Source organism: Dasypus novemcinctus, chromosome 12, assembly GCF_030445035.2.
Source record: "Dasypus novemcinctus isolate mDasNov1 chromosome 12, mDasNov1.1.hap2, whole genome shotgun sequence".
Classification (NCBI taxonomy): Eukaryota; Metazoa; Chordata; class Mammalia; order Cingulata; family Dasypodidae; genus Dasypus; species Dasypus novemcinctus.
This window is the reverse complement of record NC_080684.1, coordinates 76,856,332-76,866,987: the sequence shown is the minus strand read 5'-3', so window position 1 is coordinate 76,866,987 and position 10,656 is coordinate 76,856,332.

Sequence of the window (10,656 nt, the reverse complement as noted above, 5' to 3'; positions counted from 1 at the left end):
GTGTGTGTGTATGTGTGTGTAAGGTGAATTAATGGAAACCAATGGGATTTTGTAACAACTCACCTTATTATTAAATTTTGTATTTATCTTGTATGTTTTCCTTTCTCACCTGTCAAAGATTGTATCTTACAAATTTAAAAAGTGTACCAAGTGTTATTTTGTATGTAATCTCCAAATGATACAGTTTTAAAACTTTTTATTGTATCAACATATACCACTCCTCCCTCCCATTTTAACACTTTCAAGTACAATTTACTGGCATTCACTATATTGTTCTACCATCACCAACATCCATTACCCCAACTTTTCCATAACCTCAAACAAAAACTCTGTACCCATGAAAAAATAACTCCCCCTTCACTCACCCTACTTCCCTTCCACCTGGTCCGTGGTAACCTGAAATCTATTGTTTCTATGAATTTGTTTATTCTAGGAATTTTGTAGCAGCAAGCTCATTTAATATTTGTCATTTTGTGTTTTGCTTATTTCACTCTACATGATGTTTTCTAGATTCACCCACCTTGTAGCACGTATCAGCAAATGTTGATATTTTTAATGGATTAGATTTCTTTTATTGGCATCTAGAACTGATAACATAAATTAGGGATGATTGCCCTGAGTTATCATATAGGCTTTCCCTCCTCAACAAAGGAAATACTTTTCTAGTACAAATAGGAAAAAAGACTCTTCCACCCAGAATATTTTTTACAAAATAATAATTTAACTATTAATAATAATTATACTACCAAAATACTTATTCACTCTAGCTACCATTTCTAGGCGGGCAAGACATTTCAGGTTTAATATTTTCAACAAAAGACGATTTATTCGAACCCTGACTATAATAAATTACTTTAGATTTTCAGACTATTCTAAGCATCTATGGGCTTAAGCAATATATTATTTGAATTAGATGACCTCTGGGATCTCTTGTACCACTGAGATTCTATCAAGTTATAAGAGGAGATGGAAGTACTGTGGATCTAAATTCTATACAACTCATCCTTCTAATTATGCCACCTATGGAGAGGCCAGCTGGCTAATTGTCAAGAGGCCTCAGGAAGTTCATTTACAATGGCAAATTCACTGTGGTACAGGCACTGAATCTTTCCAGAGACTCAAAAACTTGAATTTTTGTCAGCACATTGAAAGTAAGTCCTTTTCTTGGCAGGTTCATATTATCCAAGCTTAGAGAGACTGAAATGGCATTTTATTAATTTATAATGGGAAATAAAACTTTCATATGGATTGTTATGCTTGCATCAACAGGACCAGTGCCTTTCCTCTTTAAAGGCAAACCTACAGAGGGAGCCAATTATAATTGGAAACTTTTGGGGGTATGTATTCAGAATAGGAGGAGGGAGTTCAACTGGGGACAAACTTGCCATGTGGCCTAGAGTGTTTGGGGACTCTTAACCAAGGCATCCTCTTTTCTGGAGAGAAACTGTGAACTTATGGATTTGGGGACTTCCATTTCACATTCCATGGGACAACCATGCCACTCCTCCCCAGAGGTATGACAACCTAATAGAGGAGATAAGTCAACAGCACATAATAAGGTTAAAATTAAGTATAAAATGTAGGTAAACACAGGCTGTGTAACTTAGTTTTGTGCGGTGGTGAGACTTGGAGATGAGTAGGAATTAGGCAAAGGAAGGATGGGTAAGAACATTCCATGCATGTGGAATAAAGTGTTTAATGAAAGACTGTGATGAGGTCTGAAAACTGCACTAGTTCAGTATGCCTGAAGTGTACAGTGCAAAGAAAATAATGGCAAGAGGAGGATGGAGGGGAGCTGGGGGCAAGATCATGCAAACCACAGTAAGGAGTTTGGGTTTCTAACCTCTGAACAATGGGGGACCAATGAGGAATTTAAAACAGGAGAGTCAGGATTAGATTTGGGATTTTAAAAGATCACTCCAGCTCTAGTGGGGAGAATGAATTGAAGGGAGGCAAGACCAGAAAGAGATGAGTTAGAAACCCAGGTAAGAGTGGTTGGCTATAAAAATGGGGTGAGGCAAGGTAGAATTTATGGCACTGGGTGAGTAATTGGATGTATACTAAAAGGGAACAATCAAGGATGGCCTTCAGATTGCTGGCTTGGGCATGGTAATGGTAGTCATCGTTCTAGGAACACGGGAGCTCACAGCGGTGGAGGGAAGGGTGGATAGGAGACAGAGATAAGTTCAGTTTAGAGTTAGACATTTGGAATTTATCTGGAGGATTCTGTGGGATATCTAAGTGGAGCTGTTCAGTAGTACTTTTGTTTGCTAAGCTGCTGAAAAGCAATATACCAGAAATAGGTGGTGGTTTTTTTTTTTTTTTACAGTTGGCTTATTGTATTATTGTATTGTTTTTTACAGTTGGTTTACAAGCTTATGGTTCTGAGGCTGTGAAAATGTCCAGATCAAGGCTTCATCAGGTGATGCTTACTCCCTGAAGATTGGCTGCCCATGATCTCAGACTCTTCTGTCACATGGCAAGGGACACGGCAGTGTCTGCTGGTCTCTCCCTTCTTTTCCGGGTTTCCTTGCTCCCAGCTTCTGGCTTCAGTGGCTTTCTCTGCTTCTGTCTTTTTCCATATTCATGTTGTTTATAAAGAACTCCAACAAGAGGATTAAGACCCACCCCAAGCCATGCCTTAATGAGTTAATCTAATTAAAGACCATTAACTGAAGTAATTTACAAGTTCCCACCCACAAGAGGTTCACATCCACAGGAATGGATTAGCTTTAAGAACATGTGTTTCTAGGGGTATATACAGTCTTAAACTACCATAAGTACACTGTTGGATATTTGGGTTTCACGTTCAGAAGAAATATCTGGGTTACCGATTTGGGGATGACCAGCAAATAAATAATTTGCAACTGAAACCACAAGAGTGGCTCGTGACCCATAGACATGTATGGGGTTGGGTAACCTGAAGCTGTAAGCTTGTAGCTCTAAGCAGTCTACCTTGCTTAGCTAAAATAAAAAAACAACAAAGTATAATGCCACCCACTCTCCTGTGTGCACTTTGCAAAGCCCTTCCAAAGTTGAGTAGTTCTAGAATATGACTGGACGCTCAAAGATGGGAGTGGTATGTGTTTTATTTCCATTTTATTATAGCACTCTAAATATTGTTTGTTGTCTGGTTTATGCTAGTCACCCACCTGCTGCTACTCTTAATTGACTACAGCTGGGGAAATTATAGGGTCATGTCATTGATTTGACTTTGGGGGTTTTGCTCACACAGCATATAATATAATATGGGGTGAAAAGTTGGGAGAAAGAGACCTAAGGCTCTCTATTCAGTTGGGCACCATGACCATGAGAATATTCTGCTATTTTCTGCATTGATATCAAAGCTGGACTAATGTGGGTGTTTGGGCAGAGTCTTATCTCTTTAATATTTATTTAGGAAGGGAGGGTGGAAATAGATTTTATATTCTTAAAAATTGTGCATCTCTTTCTTAATGTTCAAAATAATGAACAGATAAAATTTATTTATTGCATGTAATCTTCTAAAGAAGACAACTTCTGGGAAAGCATTTTAAACTACACAGAGGGGCTGCAGTCTAATCTTCAGACCCCCTCCATTGGGAAAGCTTCTCAGTAAATTTTCTGCCTCCAATCCTCAGTCTCTGTGTCCCAGTGAGTTCCGTTTCTCTAACAAAAAATTTAAAAATATATAAACTATATAGAAATTATATAATAAAAGTCTTTACTTATTTTTGTTGAACAGCTTTTTGCTAGCCTCAGAAGTCACATACTGTCACTTCTACCATGTTCTATTCATTGAAGCAAATAGCTAAGGCTTGCCCACATTCAAGGAGAGAATTAGAGTCTACCTTTGGGCAAGAGGAGTGTAAAAGAATTGCAGATATGTTTTAAAACCACCACCACCAGAGAAAAAGGACATTATACGTTTTAAAGGAGTTATCTCAATGTACTTACTACTAACCAGTGTCTGAAATTCCTTCCATCCTCCCTCCCTTCCTCTCTCCCTTTCTTCCTACTCCCTCCCTTTTTTCTTTTTTCTTTCAACTTATTTACTGATATTGACTGTAGAATATGCCACAATTGATAGGTATTAAACTCCAAATATGATGCATACATTGCCAATTGAAAAAGTTTTAAAATGTTGACCATTAACCTTACATTTCCCTTCAATATGGAAAATGGAAAGAATCATAGCTTTGTAGCCATGGCTAAGTTTCAAATTTCTCTGATCCTCCATGAACTCGTCTATGATATTTGTCAGAGTTGTAGACAACATATGTAAAGTGTCTGGTATAGAGCCAGGCTGTTTGCTCTTACTAGCTTACATCTAGCATATATTATCTTATAATATCTTGTTTATCTTCCAACATTTCTCTAGTGTGAGAACAGCTTAACTCCTATTATTAGGACATCTTAAAGCCCTGATGGATTCAGAGGGCTTGCCTATGGTGGTAGTGGTAGGATCCATATTCCTAAATCCAATGTTCTTCCTAACCACATTTTATTGGGAAATGTGGTCAGGAGGAACCACATTTAAGAAATGTCAAATATTTTCTTTCAGAACTTTGGAGAACCTTTTCAGAACAATTTTATTTAAATAGGTGAAACCTCAGAGTCCATATTTCTTGTTATTTGTTGATTTAAATAAGTGGGGAAATGGTAGAGGTTATTACCAATCTGTGTAAGACTCAACTTATAAATTATGATTCCTTTTATGGTAATTGGTTACCTACCTGTGAAAGTAGAAATAATCCACTCTTCACCCTTTTCCATCCTGCTTTGTGTTTCTAGAGGCTGACCTTGAGCCTCTCACTACAATCCCAGGCTCCCTTGGCCTTGCTTCTCTTTAGGTTAGGCCAATGGGAAACACCAGCAGGAAATCCAGAAAGTGGGAATGCAGGAGGCTGCTGCATATGTTTCCCAGGTACCCTCCTTTTCGTTTTTAAGTGGTTTCTGAGTATCCCTCTACTGAAGGTCACAACTCCTGTCCCGAAGCCCTTTCTTATAGCTCTCTTTAGGTTCTGTGAAGTACTCCCTCTTCTTTTCCTTTCAGGCACTAGCCAGCTATATATATGATAAAGCTTGCTGTGGCTAACCTAGAACCATTTCTTGTTGGTTTCCCTAAACTCTCTGGCCACACTGATTTAAATGGTGCCCTCCTTTAAAGAAATTTCTTTATCTTATTACATTTTCCCACTGCGTCCCTGACTGAAAGAAGCCTTGAAACCTCTACCCAGGCTTTTTTGGAATACTTTCTCTGGAAATGCAGCTACTGTGCAGTGAGAATCCTAAGCGACATAGAGATACCACTTGTAGGTGCTCCAAATGACAGCCCCAGCTAAACTCCAGCCAAGGACCAGCATCAATTGGCAGCCAGGCATGAGTGAAGACGCCACCCTGGGAGTCAGTCCTCCATCCCCAATCACCTCAGCATTCACAATGTGGATCAGGGCCTAACCTCTCATTTTTACAACAAATTCTTACTCTGAACTCCATTGTATAAATCAAATAAAAGGTGAGGCTACACAGCTGATGCAAGGGAGCATAAAGCAGGACCTCACTTACTTGGTTTTCTGTGACCTTGGAGATGGCCTCTGAGGAACCTAGGCCTTGGAGGACCACAATTTGAAAACCATTGGACTAAGCTAATCCAAGAAAACAATGACCCTGCTCAACTCTGGGATGACATATCTCCACCAAACTCTCTAAATATGTCACCTGTCACACAAACACATTTTGGAAGCATATTTGTCACATTTCTTGAATTCACCCATACCACCTTTTGTACACTCTTAAGTACTGTTTTACATTTGGTTGGCTGTTAAAATAGGGAGTCCACAGGCTGGTGTGAGTTAGAAGACTGACAGGAATGATGACTTCAGTTTGATTGAAGATTTGTTTCATGTTGATTTGTTTTTGAATCAGCAAACAGGCAATGCAAAGAATGTTTATAAGATCAAAGATGCAGGTGAGTTGTCCTAGCTTCCTGTTGCTTTCCTAGTTGCAAATTTGTAGTCTTAGAAAATTTGTGCAGAATGAGAAATCTATCAGGTCAGAAAGTCCCAAATCGTGAACTTCCTGTCTATGATTGGAGAAGTTTTATCAGCACTCAGCAGTCCACTGTGTTATCATTGATGGGACTTCTGTTTTACCATCTCTATATTTTCCTATGGCCTATTTTGAACTCCATCAACTTGAGGTTTAAATGCAATGGGCTTGGCCGTGGCCTAACATTTATATATTAAGGGTACTATCTTTAATAGTTCTTAAAATGTAACTATTACTTTTGGATTTTCCCTAAACTTGCCGGCAAAGAAATTCACTGGACAACTCATATTTGTCTTGAGGTTGCTCAAGTTAACTAGAGCCTGGAGAAAACCAGAGGGAGCCACAGGATAACTCATGTACCTCTCTACTCCCTTGGTCTTTCTTGTGGCCTTCCTTTCCACCTGCTCCTAAGGGCTGAAAGAAACACAGATTGATACTGGGCTTCAAATTAGTTGGTTCAATGATGCTAATGCAAGTAGTTAAAAGTGAACAATTCAGTTTTGTTTTCCAAAAAAAGCTACTTCCCTATAGCTGGTTATGTACTCCTTAGAATCTTTAAACTCTTTTGGCTTTATTTATACAGAGGCTCTGTTTATACACCTGACCCGTTGTTATTTTGTTGTGACTTTTTATGGTTTTCTTTCTAATTGCAAATGAATTATTTGGTCATCAAACATGAAATTAGTAAGAAGAAAAATGCCTTAACATTGTTCTAAAACATAGAAGGTAGGTGTGATAATTTTATGTGTCAACTTGGCTAGGTTATGGTATCTAGTTGTTTGGTCAAACACAGGCTTGGATGTTGACATGACGGTATTTTGTAGATGTGGTTAGCATCTACAATTAGTTGAATTTAAGTAAAAGATATTATCCTTAATAATGTGACTGGGCCTCATCCAATCACTTGAAGGCCTTGATACTAAATAACACGTTTTCCGAAAAAGAAGAAATTCTGCCTCAAGACCATACCAGTTTCTAGCCTGCTAGCCAACCCTATGGATTTTGGACCCAAGACTTCAACATCACTCTTACCATCAAAATTTCTAGCTTGCTGGCCTGCCTTACAAATTCAGACTTGTCAGCCCCCATAACTGCCAATTCCTTAACATAAATCTCTCTCTCTCTATACACACACACACACAAACACACACACACATCCCATTGGTTCTGTTTCTCTGGAGAACCCTGACTAGAACAGTAGGGAATAAGGTTGTTTCCCATAAATATTGGGAAATTTTGAAAAGTCAAGAAATGTACATATAGAGTTTATCAAAAGAAAAAAGATGATTAGCAAATATGATTAAAATATCATTGAATTTACACTGTATTTTCACAAATAGGAAGACATTAGCTTGAGGAACCCTGGCAGGTTACTGTTATAAAAATAATTATCTAAATTTCATTCATTTATTCATTCATTTATTCAGCAAATATTTATTTAGTGCTTACTATGGGTTGAGCACTGTTTTAATTGTTGGGGGGATATGACAGTGAATAAGAGACAAGATTCTTGTTCTCAGGGAACTTATGTTATTTTTAGGGAAACACAAACAGACAAATAAGAAAAATCCAAAATGGTAGTTTTCCCTGCTATGCAGAGAATCAAAATTGGGTGATGTGATAGAGAATGGAGGCCACTTTAAATGAAGTGATCCTGGAAAATCCTCTAAGGAAATGACCATTAAGGTGCAATCTGAATGCCAAGAAGTTAACTACAAGATCTCAGGAAAAGCATTTCCTAAACAGGGACTGGTTGGTGCAAAGGCAGGGATATGCTTTGTGCAATTGAGGAATAAAAGCACATGTGTTGGGGAGCAGATGTAGCCCGTGGTCGAATGCCTGCTTCCCATGTATGAGGTCCTGGATTTGATCCCTGGTACCTCCTCAAAACAGAAACAAAAACAAAAAGGAAAAAAAAAAGCATATGACTGGAGCATAGTGAACCAAAGGGAGAGTGTTATAAGAGGAGGGAAGAGAAACAGGTGGGACCAAACACCTGTGCAACACCGTGTAGTTGTATGGATTTTATTGACATTGTGATGGGAAGCTATGATTAAGGAGGGGAGTGAATCTAGGGCTAATAAATAACTTGTAGGCTGTGTTTAATAGATAAAAGAAGGGGCCCTTGGGCCAAGTGTGGGGCACTCTACAGCTCAGATAAGTAGTGGAGAAATCATCCGAGTTTGAGAAGGAGGGGTCATTGAGAATAACCAGAAAATGCTGTGCAAGGAAGCCAGGAGAATACAATAACTTAAGGAAAGACTGATTAACTGTTTTGAATGTAGCTGAGACAAATGAAATAAAAACAGTGATGTTATTACTGGAGGTGGCATCTTGAAACCTTAGGTGATCTTGATAAGAGCAGCCTCACTGGAATGGTTGGGTAAAAGGTTTGATTGGAGGGGCCCAAGCAGAAAATGTCAGGTAAGAAAGTGAAACAATTACAGGTATGAAAGTCTCTGCATAGAATGGGAGAAAGAATACAAGAGGAAAATGTAGTAGTACTGCTGCTGGGCAGTGTTGAATGCCAATCTGAGATCTGTGGCAGTTAAGGTAAAATGAGCTAATAACTCCAGTTATAAATGTTTATCTGTAATAATCAGCTGTTCCTGTGCAATACAGAGTAAGTGCATAGCTGGTTTAAGTAGGGTTGGGGCTTTGCTAGATGAGCACCATGGAGGGAGAGAGAAGAGAAGTAGGTAAGCATATTTACAAAGGTGGCAGGATGCTTTGTTGTTGGACCGTGGACTTTAACTTGGGTTTTGATGGAAATGGCTGATAGTTAGAAAGTGGAGGTTTTGATGGGGTCAAAGAATTGTTAATGTGGGAATATTAATGTAAGTAAGCAAAACTGATAGAATTAGTGGTCAGATAGGATAGGTAGAACTGTTCTGTGTGGGAAGCTGCATGATTAGTGGAGGGTATTCTTACATGATCATGCCTCTTCCCATCCTTATTTTCTTTTGGCATATTTAAGTTCTCTAGTGTATTATTTCAGTGATGGAGATACCATAAATGACAGGGGAGTGTACACTTTAAAATAATCCACCTGGCTAAATAGTCAATGAAAGTCTATTATTTATATTAGTCAGAAGATTCCAGGGAAGTGGATTTGGCCTAATGGATAGGGTGTCCATGTACCACATGGGAGGTCCAAGGTTCAAACCCAGGGCCTCCCGACCTATGTGATGAACTGGCCCATGCACAGTGCTGATGGTCGCAAGGAGTGCCATGCCACACAGGGGTGTCCCCCGTGTAGGGGACCCCCACGTGCAAGTGCACCCCGTAAGGAGAGCCACCCAGCACGAAAATAGTGTGGCCTGCCCAGGTATGGAGCCACACACATGGAGAGCTGACACAACAAGATGACACAACAAAAAGAGACAGATTCCAGGTGCTGCTGACTAGAATATAAACCGACAGGCACTAACCGCCTGCCAGTGGCTCCCGCTCTCGCGTTCCTTCTGCCATTACCCCCTGAATGGAGAGTGTGAACTACAGAGAAAACTATTATTCACGTGGTGCAGCAGTGCTCCAAAATGTGTTCGTCGAGTGCGACGTGTGCCACAATGATGGGGGAGGTTGTTAAGTGTGGGAGGAGTGGGGTGGGAGAATGGGGGGTATAGGGGAACCTCTTATGTTTTTTTTATAACGTAACCTTTTTTGTGATGTATGTATCTTCAAAGAAATACTATTTACAAAAATGATGGGGGGGTGGGGTCTGGGTTATATGGAAACCTCTTATGTTTTTTTAAATGTAACATTCTATGTGATCTATTAATTTTAATAAAAATTAAAAAAAAAAGAATACAAATGGGCACAGAAGAACACAGCCAATGGACACAGAGAACAGACAACTGGGGGAGGGGAAAGAAATTTTTAAAAAATCTTAAAAAATAAAATATTAAAAAGATTCCAGAGGAGAATTCCAATAAAGAGAAGGCCTTAGCATATGACATGAATAAGCAGTTTAAACTAAATTTTGAAAAACTAGCAAAGAAGAGAAACGTACCAACTTGTGTCACAATTTCACAGGAAAATTTCCCCCATGTTGTGGGAATATAAAGCACTGTTTGTCGAGGAAAATAGAAAAATGTTCTGAGATTTTTGTTTGATTGTATTTAAGTGGATTATTATCGACAGTGATTAATAAGATTAATAACGTATTAGTTGTGGGACTGACTCATTTCATGAGTGAAAAGTAGAATATGTTTGGGACAGAAATAACATGTATTACCCTTTTTCATAAAAATACTTTCATTCATTAACTCGCTGGAAAATATTTAATTTGCTGTTGGTTTTTAAAAGCTCTGGTAGCACTTTCCAACAAGCACTCCATTTCATTGCTTGGTAGAATAAGGATACTTTTCAGCAAGGCTTATTGCGTTATTCCCTCTCTTTCTCTATTTAAACAATATCAAATGCTTCTCACTTCCTCCCAGAGTGAAAGTCGAGCCTTTTGGTGGTAGGACTCAGGAGTTGTGATTTTTGAGATTAAATAATGATGTCGTGCCTAGAAGTCAGTTCCAAAGTCCACATCCTTGTTTGGCACGCAAGTTGCTTGCGTGTGATCTCATTATACACAACCTATAAAACAGAAGGCATTCAAGACGACTTACTTCACCC